This window comes from Erpetoichthys calabaricus, chromosome 6 (genome assembly GCF_900747795.2).
Source record: "Erpetoichthys calabaricus chromosome 6, fErpCal1.3, whole genome shotgun sequence".
Taxonomy (NCBI): Eukaryota; Metazoa; Chordata; class Cladistia; order Polypteriformes; family Polypteridae; genus Erpetoichthys; species Erpetoichthys calabaricus.
This window is the reverse complement of record NC_041399.2, coordinates 9,433,528-9,455,037: the sequence shown is the minus strand read 5'-3', so window position 1 is coordinate 9,455,037 and position 21,510 is coordinate 9,433,528. Positions and strand designations below refer to the sequence as shown.

Sequence of the window (21,510 nt, the reverse complement as noted above, 5' to 3'; positions counted from 1 at the left end):
AGTTTCCACAATCCTGAAAGTCGACCATCTCCTTATAAATGGGTACAATCCCACTGTCCCTCCACTCCTCTGGTATTCTCTCCTGTTCTTAGACCTTCTGCAATAGATCTCACAACACATCTACTCCCTCTTCTGCTAAGCTTTTCCACACTTCTATTGATATTTCATCTAGTCCTGTTGCCTTTTCATTTTCATTCTTTTCTTTGCATCCTTTACTTCCTCCATCCTTATTCTTGGTACTCTCCCTTTATTGGGGACTCAATCTGCAAATAAAGAATGGAGTCCAGAAATTCAAAATAGTTGGGGAATAGCACCGTATAATGTCCAGCGGATGTTATAGAATTAATAATAAAAAAATCAAAAACCAAAGCATTTGACATCAGACAGTTGGAAAATGATGATAGTTATATAGAAAAAATGGTGGTCGGAAATGATATAGCAGGAAGTGATGTCAAAGCTGTTGGACAGAAGTGACGTCATTGTGCAGGAACCTGAAGTGATGTCATCATGGGAGAGACGGAAGTGACGTCATCATCAGGAGATGGAAGTGACATCATTGACCAAAAGGAACCAAAAGTGATGTTATCAACGGAATGCAGAAGTGATATTGGGCGGCCAGTTTGTGAATCCAGAAGTATTGCAGGTGAGTTATTTTTCTTCTTTGGGTATGATGACAAACAGAGATAGAGATGTTAGTACCATAAATCAACCCTTCACCTTACGATATTTCACTCGCCTTGTAGCTTGTTGACTGCCTCCTAAGCGCATGTGTGTGACATACCCCGCCACACCCAATGCACGATGAAACAGCTCGGGATCCTGGTTGGCAACCTCTAGACCTCTTGACGTGGCCCTGTGTTACAGGCCTTCTCCAAATCAATCAACGCCATATACAAACCTTTCTATTTTTTTGATGCTGATCCCATGAGTTGCTCGATCTTTGCTTTAATTATTGCTTCCATTAATTTACCTGTGCTACTTTTGAGCATGACTCATTGTTACAAAAATGCTTAAGACAAAAAATTGTGATAACTGACTCTTGGATGAAGTAACTAATAAAATGTGAAACTTTCATATGATTTGACTTACTCCACAAGCGCACCTGAATGTTACGCCATTCTCCAGCTTTGTTTTCTATGCGGCATGGTGGCAGCACTTTGTTTCTCTTCAGATGACATCACTTTTTAACACAGTATGAAAGTTGCCATCACATGTAAATGTGGGGGTCAGAAGGAAATTAGATGAAGTCTTTGAGAAAGGAGGATTTAGAAATATCATGTCATTGGGTCACATGTTTTGGGCATGCACCAAATTAATATAATTTTGGACCAAATTCTTTGACATCCTGGGTGTCACAATCCCTCCTAATCCACTAACAGCTGTGTTTGGCGTACTTCCATATGGGCTTAAAGTGGAGAAGGACACCTCACCTTCCTCACCTCTCACCTACCTCTATGCCAGAAAAAATATTGCTCAGTCTTGAGGACTCAGACAGCATTTCCGTAATTTATAAAACTATTTTACAGTCCCTCCCTTTCAAAGATCCGAGAGGACAGTGGGAAAAGGATCACTCACTCAACATCTCAGAAAAGGAGTAGAAAGTAGCAATGCAGAGAATTCACTCGAGGTCCATATGTGCAAAGCATAGAATTATTCAACTCAATATTATATATCGAGTGCATCTATCTTGTTTAAAATTGTCCAAAATGTTTCCAGGGCAAGATCCAACCTGCGAACGCTGCAGTCGAGCTCTAGCCTCACTGGACCACATGCACCAAATTAACATCAATCTGGACCAAAATCTTTAAATGCCTTTCAGAGAGCCCTGGTGTCACAATCCCACCTAATCCACTAACAGCTGTGTTTGGTGGGCTCACAGAGGGGCTGAACGTGGAGAAGGACAAACAAACTGGAATTGCCTTTACTACACTATTGGCATGCAGACTTATTTTGATCAACTGGAAGAATCCTAACTCACGTCTTCTAAGTCAGTAGGTAACTCATGTTATATCTTTTTTGAATCTGGAAAAAATCAAATTCACACTTAGAGGGTCTGCACAAAACTTTTTCAAAAACCTGGCAGGATCTGATCAATAACATTTTAGAATAAGCATTGTGATGGACGGTCGGCGTTTCAGTCCAGCCGGGACGCTCCTCATCAGAAGAAAATAGCCTTTTCAGGGCAATACATCCCCTGGAACGCTAGATGGCAGCTCCCCTGGATGGGTGCCCGCCAGGGGGCGCTCACCAAGAACCCGGGGGACTATTACGGTTACGCTCAACCCGGAAGTACTTCAGAGTCATGAGGACGGAAGCCCGCAGTACTTCCAGGATACTTAGAGAAGGTGTTTGACCTGGAGAAGGAAATACTTCCGGGTCAAAGGGACTGTGGGAAACCCAGTAGATGGAGGCCGGAGTTGGGAGGGAGTGTGACAGAGCTGCTGGATGGAGAGGAGGATTGATTTATTATCATTGTATTGTTATTGGTTAATTGTTCATGGTAGTGGAGGTGCTTTGGGGGACTTTATTGAAGAATATAATATTAAAATAATTCTGGGTGCTTTTAAACCAGTGTTTGCATCTGTCTATTAGGTTTCACGGGACAATAGCGCCACCAAGCGTCCACGTATTTACAGCGTTTAAATTCAAGTAGCAGGTTCTCTCCCCTCTTTTACTCCATTCATCTTTATTCATTTATTAATTTGTCTATTCACTTATCTTTACTAGCATAAAGGTTTATTCTGTTGGTCCAGCTCTCTTTCTCAGGGGTGGAGGTTGATTTGTTTTTTGTTTTTTATTTTGTAAAACTTGAGTTATGTCTATGGAATGTTATTTGATTTTAATAAAATCAATCTATACTAATAAAAGGCAAAGCCCTCACTGACTGACTGACTGACTCACTCACTCACTCACTCACTCACTGACTCATCACTAATTCTCCAACTTCCCATGTAGGTGGAAGGCTGAAATTTGGCAGGCTCATTCCTTACAGCTTACTTACAAAAGTTAGGCAGGTTTCATTTCGAAATTCAAAGCGTAACGGTCATAACTGGAGCCTCTTTTTTGTCCATATACTGTAATGGACGGGGGCGGAGTCGCGTATCGCATCATCACGCCTCCTACGTAATCACGTGAACTGAAAACAAGGAAGACATTTACAGTCAAACGCGGGAACGAAGGTAAATGACGTTAATTGTTGAGTGTCTTTTAATACTGTGTAAGCATACATATTAACACATGTGCAATTAAACATGTGCATTTACGGGGTGATTTTCTCAGGCTTAAAAGCTCGCCTTTTATTAAAAAAGTAAATGCAAACTGTTTTCATTCTGAAGGGCACAAACCACGTTAGATTTCAGCCGTTAAACGCGCAAAAATGTCGGTTACACCAGATAAATAAGCGCAACATATTATCAGTTGTATTGTATGCTTACAATACATATAGAAATGTGTTAATCGTTAACTAATAGTATGGGATGGTGTTTTTCGACTCGCGCCTTGATTTAAACGATTGCATGTCTTGGTGGGTTTGCGGTAGCTTATTGTCAATATCTTTACACCTCTTTTTAAGACTTAATTTAAAAAGGTTTTCTTTTCTTCTTAATTAAAATTTAAAAGCAATACTTCACCGCTGCGAAGCCCCTCTAGCGCTGAAGTCCGAGGTTGGATTACCATAAGCGAGTGCAGTGAGTGTGTACGCCTGATGAGCCAAGAATAAGGGGGAAACACATGTCGCGTACTCTTTGCTTTATTTGACAGTAAACTATTTTCAACCATTCTATGATCTGCTTCTCACAAATGAAGGCACCGTGGCTGATGTTAGCTGACTTGCTGGCCAACCATAAGCGTTACCTGGTAGGTAACCACCCACTCACTTCACTCCCTTACGGGAAACGAACCTCGGACGTCAGTGCTAGAGGCGAAGCCCCTAAAATTGCGCCACGGCGTGTGGTTCGTTTATTTGACAGCATCTAGATCGGGGTAATTACATTCATGGCATTCGTAGTCTGATTCACAATCTGATTGTATGGGTGGTTACCTACCAGGTAACGCCTATGGTTAGCCAGCAAGTCAGCTCGCAGTGATCACTCGAGTGAAGGCAGCTTCACAAAAAAACAGATCCTTGACAAATTGTTATTGGTATATTTTCCCTCAATTTAAAAAGGTTTTCTTTTCTTCTTAATAAAAATTTAAAAGCAGTACTTCGCCGGTGTGAAGCGCGGGGATTTGAGCGACTGACACATACAGACATATTCATGAGTGCAGGTACTTCGGAAAGAAAGCACCATGTAAACCTAAAGTTTAAATTAAGTTCATAGACCTACAAAAGGTTGCCATTGATTTCGGGCAAGATTGCTTTTCTCCTGTACAACTATACATTGCATTCTCAAGAGTGTGCTTGCATGGCTTGGTCATATTACAACCGGAGTGCTGAACTGACAACGTGGTATACAAACAGAACTATAACAATCGTAATAAATGAACAAAACAACAGTGGACAACCCGTGGATTAAATAAAAAGGCTGCTTCCGTTGGCGAAGCAACGAAAAAGGAAGACCTTATATGGCGTTCGTTTATAAAACAGCGGAGAGGCTGTGTGAAGTCAGCTTCACAAAAAACCAGATCCTTAACAAATTGTTATTGGTATATTTTCCCTCAATTTAAAAAGGTTTTCTTCTTAATAAAAATTTAAAAGCAGTACTTTGCGGGGATTTACATATATACAGTATATATATATATATATATATATATATATATATATATACATATATATATATATATATATATATATATATAGATAGATATATATATATAGATGTATATAGAGATATAGATATATATATAGATATAGATATATAGATATACATATATAGATATAGATATAGATATATATGTATGTATGTCTATATATATATATATATATGTAAGCTTATAAGTACTGCCTTACTTCTCTTTAAGAAAGGAAGATGTAATGATACTTGATTTAAACGATTCCATGTCTTGGTGGGTTTGCGTAGCTTATTGTCAATATCTTTACACCTGTTTAAATAAAACAGAAATATATACCTTTATTTTTACTTCCTTAACTTGTGGAGGGTGTATCCTGTAGCAAAGCCCTAACGTTTTTCATGAAAGCCCCTTTCAGTCAATAAGCCTTAAAAACAGGTGTAAAGCTAAACTTGCAGCACCGCTATTCAATTACACTTGCCTAACACCACTCCTAAGGGGACATACTGTGGGATCTGGGCATCAGTCAAAGCACCAATCACAGGCCCGATTAGAAAGCGGGAAGCTGTGATTTGTCGTCTCCCTCCCTTGTAACAATCACAGCCTGTGTTACAACGCACTATGTATGTATGTATATATTATTATTATTATTATTATTATTATTATTATTATTATGTATATATGTATATGTGTGTGTTTATGTATGTGTGTATATGTATGTGTATATATATGTTGATATGTGTATATATATATATGTATATATATGTGGATGTGTATATGTATATATATATATGTATATATGTATATATATGTATATGTAGATATGTGTATATATGTATATATATGTTTACATAACCTCTTTAACACACTACTTCTCCGCTGCGAAGGGCGGGTATTTTTATATATATATATATATATATATATATATATATATATATATATATATATATATATATATATGTGAATGTATGTATGTATGTATATATGTATGTCTATATTTATATATATATATATATGTGTGCATATGTATATATACAGCATGTGTATATATATATGTAGATATGTATATATTTATATGTATATATATATATGTAGATGTGTAAATTTGTATATGTATATATATATGTATATGTGGATGTGTATATGTATGTATATATATATGTATATGTAGATATGTGTATATGTAGATATGTATATATATGTGTATGTATATATAATGTTTACATAACCTCTTTAACACACTACTTCTCCGCTGCGAAGCGTGGGTATTTTGCTAGTAAAATTATAAAAGATAAATAAATATCTTGGTCACCTTGAAGAATCCTAACTCACCTCTTTTCAGTCAGTGGGCAACCGATGTTATATACTACTTGAAATTGGAAAAAATTAAATACTCACTTGGAGGATCTGTGCAAAACTTTTTTTAAAACCTGGCAGGATTTAATAAATAACATTTTTGAATAAGCATTTAATTTGAGGAGGCGGATTCTCTTCCTCTTTTTATTCTATTTATTTACTTTCTTTTATCTTCTCTACTGCTAAAGTGTCACTATGTTGTCCCAGCTCTCTTTCTCCTGGGTGGGGGTTGACTTGATTTGAACCTAGTTTTGTAAAATTTGACTTGCTTGTATGGAATGTTGTTTGATTTTAATAAATTCAATAAAATGTTAAAAAAAAAGAAAAGAAACGTCACGTCAGCTAATGGTGAGGTGTAGACTTTTATGAAAAACATCACAAACGATTGCTATTAAAGGAATATCATCAGAAACAGAGTCACTGCAGGTGAGAGTCTCTCTTTTGGTCTTGTAGATGGTGTCTTTTTGCACAAAATAATCCATCGGCCTTAAAGATGAGCCAACCCCTCTTCCCCCCACGCCCCCCTCGCTTTTCATTCTCCCCTGAATTGAATGCCAGAGCATGGCATATTCTGTTAATCTCCGTCATGGTGCACAACTCCTTTTATTCTACCTCATTATTTGTGAATGATATTCTCTTTTTTTTTATATGAACAAAATGCTGTCTGATGTTGCTCATGTTTTTGATTTATTCATTTCATTTGAATAATATGAAACCACTTTGCCAGGCCACAAAGCAAGTCATCCCGGCTCCTACTCATTTCTCAGTGTGTTGCTTCTGAGATTTCTCTCTCTGAAAGCACTTCTCTCCCGCGCTCTCTGTCTTGCTCGTAGGTGTTGATATGCACCCCTCACGAAAATGTAATTATCACCACCAAATACTTTGTCATTTTTTATGAATCATATAACATCATGTATTCTGTGTGCGGTGGCAGCCTTGTGCTAAAATCATTCAAATTCATTTTTTTACTACAAAAAACAACACTCAACACCACAGAATGGAAAAGTGATACAAGTTCAAAAATGTACGCGTGGCATAACATTCAGCTGTGTTCAAGGGCAGTGCAGACACGGTAGCCTTCAATGGAGTGAATTCAGTAGGTCGGTTCTGCCACCTTTTCTGCCAATTCCATAGAAATGAAAAATCAGAAAAGAGATCTCCTTTATATGTTTTTGGTTTCTCCTCAACAACACTGAGCTCAGAAAGAAATAAAAAGGAGACATTGTTTTTTGTCTCATGCTTCTCAGATTTTTCTGCTCAGACAAAATCCCCCGGTATTCTCACAGGGGTCTCCTCTTGAGTTTCAACGGAGATCTCAACAAAGTCACACAATGGGCTCAGATCGTCCAAGTAGTGTCTTAACATTTTTTTTTTTTTTGCAATTTGAAATTATTTCAGTTGCGTGCTCAATAATATATGAGTAGTAGTAATAAAACACTTTACTATGATTACAAAACTGTAGTCCTTGCTTCAGAATCATACTATTATTTGCTCCACTTTATGTTGCTGTGATCCAGTGAGATCCTATTCATTCTAGAACAAAAAGGCAGGCACCGTGGCATAGTGTTTCAGACTTTGAATTTTAAATCCTGAGGGTGTGGGTTGAAATCCCACCGCTGACACCAGTGTGTTACCCATGAGAAAGTCATTTCATCAGCCTATGCTCCAGTTGGATGCTCCCCTTGACTTTGTCGTATACTCAGATATTGGGATGGATATTTGAGGAGTAAGCTGCAAGACAATGTTTATCCATCCATTATCCAACCCGCTGAATCCGAACACAGGGTCACGGGGGTCTGCTAGAGCCAATCCCAGCCAACACAGGGCACAACGCAGGAACCAATCCCGGGCAGGGTGCCAACCCACCGCAGGACAATGTTTATATTTATATATTATGTACATTAAAGAACTATCAACAACAAATCAAATGAAATTAATAATATATTGAACAATTATTATAAAAGTAAAGTTGAACAAATCAGACTCTGCAGCTGCATGAATAAAAGGTAAAGTGCCATTTCCAGTTAACGGAAATTGCTCAAAACTTAATAGAAATCTACGTTTTGTACCTACTACTTAAATGTAAAATTTGGTTGACCTAAGTGAAAGTGTACTCAAGTTATCATGTTTACATACACACATGTACACACACAGACAAACACACACATAATTCAAAAAATGGTCATTTTCAGACTTGGGGAGGTCTAAAACATTGAGATTCATCAAAATCTTGACATCGAATCTTTGGACGATTAAAATACTTTCCCTATACTTCATATACAAGAAAGTCAGGGAGGTCTAAAATCTTTGGACGGTTGCAATACTTTCTCTATACTTCGTATACGAGAAAGTCAGGGAGATCTAAAACATTGAGATTCATCAAAATCTCGAAAATCAAATTTTTGGAGGATTACAATAGTTTCCCTTTACTTCGTATACGAGAAAGTCAGAGCGGTCTAAAATATAGAGATTCATCAAAATAAAGAAATCGAATTTTTAGAAGATTACAATACTTTCCCTATACTTCATACACAGGAAAGTCAGGGAGATCTAAAATCTTTGGACAGTTACAATACTTTCCCTGTAATTCATATGCAAGAAAGTAAGGGAGGTATAAAACATTGAGATTCATCAAAATCTCAAAATCAAATTTTTGGAGCATTACAATACTTTCCCTATACTTCGTGTACAAGAAAGCCAGGGAGGTCTAAAATGTTGAGATTCATCAAAATCTGGAAAATCGAATTTTTGGAGGATTAAAATACTTTCCCTATACTTCGTGTACAAGAAAGTCAGGGAGGTCTAAAAATCTTTGGACAGTTACAATACTTTCCCTATAATTCATATACAAGAAAGTAAGGGAGGTATAAAACATCGAGATTCATCAAAATCTCAAAATCAAATTTTTGGAGCATTACAATACTTTCCCTATACTTCGTGTACAAGAAAGCCAGGGAGGTCTAAAATGTTGAGATTCATCAAAATCTGGAAAATCGAATTTTTGGAGGATTAAAATACTTTCCTTATACTTCGTGTACAAGAAAGCCAGGGAGGTCTAAAACGTCAAAATCTTGACATCGAATCTTTGGGCGATTACAATACTTTCCCTATACTTTGTATACGAGAAAGTAAAAATGCAACCAATCATATTGAAAATGTTTTAAGACACCTTGGGTAAAGGCATCAGTCCAATAATAAATAACAAAATATAAAGCCTTGAAAGAGATCTCACAAAATATACTACACTTTTTCAAACCAGATTCTCATTTTTTACTTTTGTCTCATAAGGAATTTTAGGAGAAACATCAGTGACAATGTTGATTCTTAAATGAATCATAAATGAGAATATCTGTGTCATCCTATGAGCCAACAAAGATCAACCTTTGAGAAGTTAAATTTTCCTACTGGATTTCAGGTGTTATGGGGGTAAAGGATATCTCACCAGGTGTGGACAAAAGGCTGAAAAAAGGCCTGGTCACAAGGACCACTGTCTCTTACACACACACACACACACACACACACACACACACACACACACCTTATATGTTCACACACAGTGGCAATTAACATAACCTTAATAAATAAAATAAATCAAAATGTGGTGGTCCGATTTGAAAGCAGCTGCCAAGCCCCTGTTGCACCCAGACCACTGATGATCATAAACCGAGATGAGCCAGGGCAATGAGGACCTCTGTAATTAATTCTTCATTTGCTTGAGCATGTCTGATTGTAGTCATTTCCAAGAAGCGAGTGACCATTAAAGATATCGGGTGAATGTGGCACTCTGATAGTAAATTATAGGGTCACCAGATTTCCAAGGTCCCAAACCGGGGCACTTATATAGCAAGTATGCCCACGTATAAAGCTCATCATCATTTGTTTAATGGCTGCTTTATCTCATTCTCGACACTGGAGATTCAGGGCAGGGACAAAAAAAAAAAACAAGAACCATGTCACAAAAGATCACATGCTGTAGGATTCCACACAGTGCTTGAAATGGAAACAAATAAATGACAATACTACCTGTTTTCTTGGTCATCTTGGTCATCTTGGAAATGCTGTTCAAATTATACACAAGTTCTTATTCAGGCTTTTCCTATGGGAGTTTTGACCACGCTGTTATACATTTATTATATCGAAGTGGGGTACAGGGTGTCGGTATTGTCCCCTGGTGTTCTACGTGCTGTTCTAAATATATTATGACTTTTCTGATTTCAACGGAGCAATGTTATATTAGGTGGGCAGCTGGTTAAGAATAGGGATTTTGATATTCTTCAGTTAATGATGTTTTGCCTGAAAATTGGGACTGAACCTGTCACCTGCACATCGTGCCACCCTAGCAAATTATAGTGACAGTGACATACGGAATCATTATAATGTGCAGATAATGGAGCTGTGAACTTGGCTTAGTGTAAGGAAAATAGTGCTGACTAAATATTGGTTTGATCGGTGTACACCGGCTTACACACCACAGAGTACTTCATTCTTATGTAGATAACACTTTGTTTTCCTTGCTTGCATTTTCTACCTTTACGGTTAGTAAGATCACTAAAGCTTTCCTGTTAGTAATGAACGCATTGGGAGGATGAAGATGCATGCAGCGGTTTCAGCACGCGTTTCTCTGGACTTGCTGATAAGTGGATTACCACCCTGTGCAGGCACACAAGCAACAGGTAGTGAATACGACTTGGTACCCCACGCATGTGAATTCTCACTGTGTTGAGGAGCTGTTTGCCATCAGCAGCATCTCTCGGAAGTGAAAAGGCAGAAAATATACAAACTACACAAGTTTCCGTAACCGCTCTCAAGGTAAAACTGAAACAATAAACTAAATTTTAGTTGAGGTTTCACTGAATCATTGCTCTGTTTTAAGTTATACGACTTTGTAAATTCGCCAATACTTTTCAATGGGAGATACTGAAATTTTAAAACTATGTAGGGTGTGATCTGTTCAAGACATCTCAACGAAAACTGAATTGTCCTGACAAATTTACTTGAAGAATAAGTGTGCCACAATTCAATAAAATTGGTCCATGGGGAGCAGGATTGTTTCATGCAGACAGACAGATATGGCAATTGAAGTAGGTGCTTTATCGCAATATACGTGAATGCGCCTAGAAAGGATTTTAACAAATCATTCAGCACAAGTGTATGAAGAAACATGACTGGGGCTCTTTTATCAATGGCAATATGCTTGTGTAGCGCCTCACTGGGAGTGGGAATGCCACGTCAAAAGTTTTCTTTCTTTTATGTACAACAACAACCTTTATTTCTATAGCACATTTTCATACAAATAATGTAGCCTAAAGTGCTTTACATGATGAAGAAAGAGAAAAAAGACAAAATAAATAAGAAAATAGAATTAGGGAACACTAATTAACATAGAATAAAAGTAAGGTCCGATGGCCGGGGAGGACAAAAAAAAACAAAAAAAAAACTCCATACGGCTGGAGAAAATATGAGAAAATATATATATATGTTAGGTTAGGGTAGGTTAGGTTAGGTTTCTTTATTTAGTCATGTTTACACAGGAAAACATGAAATTTGCCTTCTCAGTTGCATCTAATAACAGCTAACAGACAGAATGAAATAAAACAACAAATAGAAATAAGAAAGGTTAAGGTATATATGTGTTGTAACAAAACTCACAATGAGACATAGCAAGGTTTGGGGTAGCCACCCCGTATAATTTGATATCCTGGCTGCAAAGTCGTAAAATGAGGTACAGCACTGATGTGCACAAAACCGAGTCCAAAACTGAATTGAGGGAATAGGGAAAAGGTGGAGGCTTTTAAAGGGGAAGACAGGAAGTGAGATCATAGGGGTCGGGCGAATGAAGGTCTTCAGCCATAAGTTCGAGCCCAGACGTGACATCACAGGGGCCAGAGCCGACAAGGTCTCCTTCCATAGGCTTGGTCCTGGAAGTAACGTCAAGAGAGCCAGGTGGAATCTCCCGTACTTGGTCTACAGGAAAGGGAGAAAAAGAGTCAGTGCACTCTGCCACATCCTGGTATGACTCGGAACTGCCCTTACCCAAGCCCTTTAGCTGCCTCCCATGCACACGAGTGTGACAGTGTATATATGGTGTAAAAGATGACCAGGGACCTTGCCCCAACAGGATGCCTGGAGAGCGGGAAGACCAGGAGAGAGGCAATACCTTCCCCGGGACATGAGAGGGCAGCCCCCTGGTTTGCATCAGGGCCACAGGACTGGAGCTTGGAAGCTCAATCCTGTTGGGGGCCGTCGCCACCGCCAGGGGGTGCTTAGACAATCCCAGAGCCTTGGACTACAGCACTTCCACCACACCAGGAAGTGCTGCAGAAAGGTTATCAGGGTGCACCTGGAGCACATCCGGATGCCACATAAAAAGGGCCACCTCACTGCATTTGGGGAGCCAGAGTAGGGTGGCAGAGGACAGAGTTTGCAGGAGAGAAGTGGATGTGGCAAAGGGAAAGAGAAGAAAAAGAAAAGAAAGGACTGAGCGGTGAGTTGTTTATTGGTGATTTGTGCATTGTGTGCAATTGAAGGAAGGAAGGAAGGAAGAACTGTAAATAAAAGCGTGAATTTTTTGGGACCTCTGAGTCTGCATGTCTTTCTGTGTTCAGGGTGTCTTCCACAATATATATATTGTGAAGGATGGCGGGGGCCCATGCCCTGCCGGGATGCCCCTGCAGCATATGTTCCAGGGGAGCAAACACGGGAAACCCAATATCTCCCCCTGGACGCTAGATGGCAGCCTCCCTGGGTTGCAGCGGTGCCTCGGACTCCCACAGGACTTCATGGGGGTTAGAATTTGGTGCAGCCCTGTTGGGTTCTGCAGATGCAACAAAGGGGTAATGCAGCAGGAGCAGCATCGTACCAACTTTTTAATGCCATCACCAAAAAATCCTTCTGTTTTCACGAATCACTTCCAGGGTTCTTTATTCATTCTTCATGGTCATGGCTGCTGCTGGACGTCCAGAGTGCTCTGCATCCGTCACACTGGTACGGCCATCAATACACTCATAGACGACTCTACGAGAGAGAACTCTATCCTCATACTGAGCACACATGCAGAGCTGAATTTGTGCTTTTGGCACACCTTCTGCCCACAAAAAGCGTATGACAGAACACTGTTCCTCTTTGGTGTGATTTAAAAGTTTCGCAGCCATTTTTACCACAGGGTGACAAGTCTGATACTAAACTGCAAGGGCAGGCGACTCTGCCAGACAGAACTAGACACATGACACTCTCAGACACGACCAAGCACTACTCCTCCCGCATTCACCGTTTCCAAGGAAAATATAAAAGTATGGAAACTTTTTGAACATCTATCTATCTATCTATCTATCTATCTATCTATCTATCTATCTATCTATCTATCTATCTATCTATCTATCTATCTATCTATCTAAGGGGTGATCAAAGAGTGAGGATCTTGACCTCGAAGGCAGTATTCTAAATTGCAGATTTTGTAAGGGGCCAAAGATTAGCTTCTTTGTGCTAAATTATATGAGCTTTTCAAGTTTTTCACATTTTCACATTGTACTTTTCTTGTTTCAGAAGCAAGTCATAATGAATGGCCAAGAAGTGTGAAATCAAGTATTGTGATTTGACTCGCTTTCTAATGCTAGAAAATAACATGCCATTGGATTCATTCTCCCTCCCTTACATATTCCTCAAAGAAGAGATGGGCTGCAGAATTCCATCTTGGCAGGACATCAGCCAAAGATGACTAACAGTCTGGCTGGGCTTCCACATCAATGACAGAAGAAAATGTTTTTACTGTTTAGTAAATCATGATGAAGAATCAAAAAGTGAGGTAGCAGATACCTCAGGAATTGGTTATGGGACAGTCGAGTCAATGTCGAATCAATAATGAGTTCAGACATGGAGGCATTGAAGAAGCGTTTCATTAATGAGGAAGAAATTTGGGAACACAACTATGAGAACAACCAAATGCCAGCTGCATCATGACCATGTGCACAATCTGTTTATGAAGCTAAGGATTCAGTTCATATTGATTGCTTGCCTCCAAAATCCCACAAAACAAGTCACCATTATCCTGATTTGCTCTGGCCTTGGTGGTACTCATAGAGTTTTGAACTGAGGACTGCTTTGCTAAAGTCAGATCTAACAGTGGATCACTTGAATATGAGAGTCACCTGTTAGTGAAATTCTGCATTACCTTCCCCAGATTTATTTTATAGAAGGCGTTTATCTGAAAAATACTAACATTCAAATCCAACGTTGATGATTTGCATTGCAAAATCCCAGATTTCAGTCAGTGAAATATGATTAAGACTTTATTTGTGAAGATCGATTAAGAGCAAGGTGCCTGTGAGCATCAGGGGAATTAAGGGACTGCCTTAAACAGAAACAAGCTCTCCGGGTTGACATCAAAGAGAGTTTCGAAACGAGACCCGCATGGAGCCTGAGATCGTCTAGACCAGAGAGTGACTGAGGATGAAGAAGTGTTAAATGTGTGAATGATATTTCTCTCTCTTAAGCCTTCAAGTATTGAATTCTTTTCCTTAATGGCTGTCCCATGTGCAAACAGCATCTCGTACCTCAACAAATTATCGACATGTTTTTAAGAGTGCTAAAGTCTCTCGATCTTCCTGGTCTCAAGTGTCCTTTTTGTTCCATTCTAGACTAAACATTATTAAAGAGAATATTGCCCCTCATTTTCGTTAGTGCTGTGCTTCACTTCCTTCCCTCCTAAAGTGTTGGTGAGAGGTTGGATATCTCCTCTCTTGATTACTGTGGGATGGCAATAGACTCCATTTTGACACCTGGCAGGTTTATTGGTGGTGTGGCCCTACATGATTTGGAGTGGTATCACTGGGCATTCACCTTGAGATCTGTTTAGAGCACGGGTGTTGAACTCCAGTCCTGGAGGGTCGCAGTGGCTACAGGTTTTCATTCTAGCCATCTTCTTCATTAGTGACCAGTTTTTGCTGTTAAATTGCCTTAGTTCAAATTAATTTAACTCAGGCCCCTTTGTTGTCTCTTTGTCCTTAATTAGCAGCCAAACAATAATGAGACACAAAACGAGTCGCCACATAACTAGCTCACCTGTTCCCATCACAGAAAATCTGAAAATAAAGAAAGGTGAAGGTCTCAGTAAGGCAGATCTCTAAGGCCACCAAAACATTTTGATAATGTTCTTAGAAAAAAAATAGAAAAATCAACAGTTTTGGAAATGTCTGCTGTGGCAGAATGAGTGCAGCAACAAGTCATAGAATTAAATAACGGGTTTAATTAACAGCAGGATTTGGCTACTAATTAAGAGATTGGTTGGGATGAAATTGGTTGGAGTTTGAAATCCCAGTTTAGCTGGTCATCTGTTGGCTCGTTTCACGTCTCATTTCTGTTTGGCTGTCATTTAATAAAGAAAGGAATAAATTCAGAAGACTGAATCCTTAAAAACAGGGTTATTAAAATGAAGGGAAAAGGAGTTCATTAGCAGTGAAAACTGATCACCGGTTAGGAAAACTGTTAGCTTGAAAACCTGCAGCTATTGCGGCCTTCCAGGCCTGGAGTTCAACACCCCTGGTTTAGAGTGTCATGTTCTATGTCAGTTTTCTGAAAAGCACACAAAGCAATGGTTTCAAACTGTGAATGCTAGGTGGCACTGTTGCCCCTTTAAACCCAACAGACAGACACTCAGGACACAGGGTAAAAGCACCAAGAAGTATTTTTTACTCGCTGAACCCTAAGCACCACAGCCACAAATTAACAGGCAAGTAATCAAAATAATAATCATAATTTTCTTTCTTTCTTTCTTTCTTTCTTTCTTTCTTTCTTTCTTTCTTTCTTTCTTTCTTTCTTTCTCCTCCACACCTCTCAGCAAGTTTTGTCCACCTCCACTCGACTCTGGCTCACCTGCTGGGTTCACAGCAATCCTTTATATATTGTCCGACCCAGAAGTGCTTCTGACTTGCCAGCACTTCCAGGTCAGAATCAGAATATCTTTATTGTCATTATAAAAATTACAATGAAATCAGGTGGAGTCCCTGCAGTGTCAAAATATAAATAAATATAATTACAAAAGGATATGAAAGGATAAGATCAGAAATGAGGTAGAACACAAACATTCAACATAAAACCTCATTGCACATGAACACTATTGCACAAGATGTCAGCTATTGCACTGCTGCATTGGAGGTGATTAGGTGGCATTCAGTGCCCTAATAACAACAGGGTAAAAACTGTTATTCAGTCTATTTGCATTTACAGGACAAAAGACGCTGAGGGAGAGGTGCACACGGATTTAAGGTGGGTCGGATCTACGAGTTTTTTCATAGGCTCTTGTAATTCTAGTGTTAAAAGTGTTTGCTCCTGATTTTCTTTTGTATTCAATGTCTGGTGCATCACGTTGCAGTGTCCAACAGTACTCAGCAAGCATTGACAGACTCCAGTTGCCCTGGTATCGTCTCTCCATCGTAGCAATGTCCTGGTGAAACCTTTCACCGTGTTCATCACTGACAGCACCGAGATTTGCGGGGAAGAAGTCCTTAGTGTGAGTGGAGGAAATCAATCTTGAGTGACATGTTGCACTTCATTGTCTTGTATGCTTTGAGATGTTTGTCTACCAGCTGAATGGAGTTTGGGGCTCTGTAATTGCCCAGAAAATTGTCAACAACGTCTTTGAAGGCTTTCCAGGCAAATTTTTCCGGCCCAACTGACAGATCTTCAAATCGCTTGTCACTCATAACATGTCTGATCTGGGGGACAACAAAAATGCCCTCTTTGATCTTGGCGTCAGTTATACTTGGGAACATCTGTCTTAAATAACGAAAACCTTCACCTTCCTTATTCAGTGCTTTCACGAAATTCTTCATGAGTACCAGTTTTATGTGAAGAGGAGGCAAAAATATCTTTGCCGGGTCGACAAGAGATTCATGTGCCACATTTTTCTGTCCTGCGACTAACTTTTTACGGAGTGACCAGTTCTATCGAGAATAGTGCGACTCTTTGACACGGCTGTCCCATTTACAGATGAAACGACAGTACTTTGTATAGCCGAGCTGCAGTCCTAGTAACAGAGCAATGACTTTAAGATCTCCACAGATATTCCAGTTGTACCTGCTATACTGGACGTGCTTCAGCGACAGTTCCATATTCTCATACGTTTCTTTCATGTGTGCTGCATAGCCAACAGGTACTGAAGGATAAACGTTGCCATTGTGTAGCAGAACAGCTTTCAGGCTTAACATTGACGAATCAATGAAGAGACGCAACTCTTCCAGGATGTGATCACATCCTAAGGTCAAGAACAATCCTTCAATGTCACAACAGAAACAGAGACTGTCGACTTGTGCAAAAAATTTGGTTACATCATGATGTCGGCCTCAAAACACAGAAATTTTTGTACCTGGTGACAGCAAACACCATTCCTGCAGTCTCTAACTCAGCAACTCGGCTTTTGCTTTTGACAGACCCAAATCTTTGACCAAATCTTTCAATTCGGACTGTGTTATCAGATGTGGAACGCCTGATGAACATGGTTCAAAATCCGGGTCAATGTCACTGTCAGTACCCTGCATTGCAGTTTCTTCATCTGGTTCATCTAAGGTCCAATCCTCTGGTGGTTTTGGAATTGGAAGACTGTCGTCATGTGGCACGGGTCTCATTGCTGAAGGCAGATTAGGATATTCAATTGACTTCTTGTTTTTGGCAGAGAAACCAGACACATTAGTCAAACAGAAGTCACAGTCCGTCACATGGTCTTTCTGTTCTCGCCATATCATCGGAACAGCAAATGCCATCGTCTTTCGAGTGCCTCTGAGCCAGGCTCTCAGACTGGCAGCACATGTCACACAGCTAATGTGAGGCACCCATTCCTTGTCTTGATCACCAGTTTTGCAGCTGAAATACAGATGATAAGCTTTCTTCACAAGAGCAGTCATCCAACGTCTCTGAGGCGCAAGTGTATGTTCGCCACAGATATAGTAGAATGTATCGCGGCTGTTACAGCATTGACGAGACATATTGTCCGACACCAAAACATCTATAGCATGAAGCTTACTTACTGTTATATTGCTACAGATACTATACTTTACTATACTGATACGTTACATACACACTGACTATCGATATTAACCAAATGAGCAGGATTGGTGTATGCAAACCACCTTTATAGCATGCTGAGACAGCGTCACGCTCTTTCAGACCTGCCCAGGATATCAACTTCCACAGAACAGCTTCCAACTTGACCTCTGATTCCATAGCTGGACATGCCCAGGCTGCACAAACCGTTGTTAATAAGTCACTTACGGGACAGAAAATGTTTGGAAACAAATATAAGAAAAAATCATGACAAAACGGTACGTGATGGGTACATTTTGATGTGATATTCGTGATCAGCACCCAAAAATCTATAAGAAACACCCAACAGTGTTCAAAAAGCAAAAACTTTGTTGTACAATGACAGGTTAAGGGACTTGCTGAAGGGCCCAATGAAGTAGAGTCACTTTTGGTGTTTATCGGATTCGAACCGGCAACCTTCCGATTGCTAGTGCAGATCCCAAGCCTCAGAACCACCACTCCACCACACACATAAATTAAAATAAAATATTTATCACAAATGTCACTCTGTTTAATGTTCCATGAGACCCTACAGTATGTCAATTCATATACTTATCACATACCTATTTGTCTTATTACTTATAAGCTGAAAGGAACTTTCTGGAAAAACACAACTTGAATTAGTCAAATGGCTGCCAATTCATAGTGTCCACCAGCACACCATGTTGTTTGATGAAGTCCAGCAGCCAGCTTGCCTCCCACAGATCGATATCTGTTTAGTCGTCCCAGGATGAATGTTGAAGTAGACACGTCAGCTGCACAAGTGTATTCAACACTACGATCAGCTGGGGACCCATCAGCTGACGTACAATACAATACAATACAATACAATACAATACAATACAATACAATACAATACAATACAATTTATTATTCTATAACCCAAAATCACACAAGTGCCGCAATGGGCTTTAACAGGCCCTGATTCTTGACAGCCCTTCAGCCTTGACTCTCTAAGAAGGCAAGGAAAAGTTACCAAAAATACCCATGTAGGGAAAAAGTGGAAGAAACCTTGGGAAAGGCAGTTCAAAGAGAGACCCCTTTCCAGGTAGATTGGGTGAGCAGTGTGTGTTAAAAAAGAAAAGGGGGTCAATACACTACAATACACAGAACAGAACACAAGTAATCCTCAATACAATGTAAAAATAAAAATATTACAAGTATGGAGCAGAATTCAACAGTAGATGATATCACATAATAGGATTTGGATTTGTTTAGAGTCCTGGAGACCTCAGCCATCAAGCCGCCTCCCCCAATTGGCTATTCCACAGCTGAGTCAGCGCTGGGCCAACCAATCCGATGAAAGGACCCCTGTATCCAACGATTCCTGTGATCCACCATCAGAGATGACATCACCTTAGCCAGGCAGAACATCTTGGCAGGTGGGCTGTGGCACCTAGTGTCACATTTGAGTACCGAGAAGAGAAACAGAATAGGTGAGGGTTAAAGAAAGCAAAAGTATTTCTTATCCAATTATTTGATTAATTGTAATTGTAGAATACTCAATTACTTAAATAATCAATTGCTGCAGCCTTAATTGGAATTATCGCATGGAAAGATTTTCACATCAGATTGAACAGCCACCCCAGACTCCACAATAGAAAACCCAGGAGGGTGTAGATGGTCAGTTGGTTGGGGTCTCCAGACTCTTTTATAATTTCATTCTCCAAAGCTCATATCAATTAAGTATGGGACAGATATTGTTTGGTTTCCATTTATGTTTAATTTGTTTCTTCCTTGTGGTGGCGCAGTGGTAGCGCTGTTGCCTCGCAGTTAGGAGACCCGGGTTCGCTTCCCAGGTCCTCCCTGTGTGGAGTTTGCATGTTCTCCCCGTGTCTGCGTGGGTTTGCTCTGGGCGCTCCGGTTTCCTCTCAAAGACATGCAGGTTAGGTGGATTGGCAATTCTAAATTGGCCCTAGTGTGTGCTTGGTGTGTGGGTGTGTTTGTGTGTGTCCTGCGGTGGGTTGGCACCCTGCCCAGAATTGGTTCCTGCCTTGTGCCCTGTGTTGGCTGGGATTGGCTCCAGCAGACCCCCGTGACCCTGTGTTCGGATTCAGTGGGTTGGAAAATGGATGGATGGATGTTTCTTCCTTGTTCCCTGTGTGTTCTGACAAATCTGCGTTTATATATGAACCAGTTCTGTATTTAGCGACTTAGTATAATCTATACTTGTATTTTAACAGTGTGTTGTTCACAACACTCTACATCTGCACTCAATGTAGAGAGATATACAAAAAATATGTTTTGTTCTATTGCAAGAAGTTGTATACTCTGTCAAATATGGTCTGACCTTGCGGATATTGTACAAAGTGAATGCACAAGACTGAGAGACCCATAGCAACGTGGGCCTTGAAGGGCCACTTCTGTATTTAGAAATTAGTGTCATCTTGTACTTAAACTGAGAAATGTTCAGAGCTCTATGTGCCTGTAATCCATGAAGATCACCATACAAAAATAAAAAGATAAATAAGTTGTGTTTTATAGCTGTATTTGAATAGATGTACAGAGCAGCACAATGTCCCAGAAGAATCAGGAAATCTCCAGATATTTCCGATGATCACTGTGCCCCTGTCTATACTAAAAAAAGTGACTTTGTGGAATGCATATACATGGATGAAGAGATAGATAAATGGTTAATGATTAGTTCTCACTGCATTGGGTTCATATTTCATATATTCATTCTTTTACAAGTATGCCAATCCCATAATTTTACTGCGGTCACACACCTAATATCACACTATTGTAGGTTCAGTCTCTGTGTTATCAGCATTACCACTAATGCTCTGCTGCTCAGTTCATTACATGGGAGGTTAGCACCCCAATCTTTGAGATGCCGAGCCTTGCGGTTATTCTTCCCAGCTCAGCCCCTAATGTGGAGTTCCATGCAATTAACACCGGATGAATTGGATTCCTTGCTGCCATGGAGATTCACATGGAATGAAACATTAGTGTAAGACAGCCCATAGGAATATTTTACTTCTCAAAGGTCGATCTTTGATGGCTCATGAGACTTTGCAGAGATTCTCATTTACGTTTCATTTAAGAATCAACTTTGTCACAAATGTTTCTCATAAAATTCCCTACAGGCAAAAAGGAGCCATGAGATACAACTGAGGTAAAAGGAGTCAACATTTAGAATCTGGTTTGAAAAAGCATATGGTATTTTGTGAGAGCTCTTTCAAGACTTAATATTTTTTACTTACTATTGGGCTGTTGCCTTTATCCAAGGTCTTTATCCAACCAACATTTGAGATATAATTGGTTACATTTCTCTTCTTTTTCTAGTTTAAACAGAGGAAGATAAAGTGACTTACTAATGGTTACAACAATGGTGTCAACAGTGGGATTTCAAAC

At 39.6% G+C, this 21,510-nt stretch overlaps 1 long non-coding RNA gene across 1 annotated transcript in view; it reads left to right on the top strand.

Moving 5' to 3' along the window:
- LOC127528447 (uncharacterized) overlaps positions 1-14,750 on the top strand; it is a 32,002-nt gene extending 17,252 nt beyond the window's left edge. The window contains exon 2 of the long non-coding RNA XR_007935343.1: positions 13,627-14,750. This is a non-coding gene — a long non-coding RNA (uncharacterized LOC127528447). The remainder of the gene's footprint in view (positions 1-13,626) is intronic.
- The last annotated feature ends 6,760 nt before the right edge of the window (positions 14,751-21,510 follow it).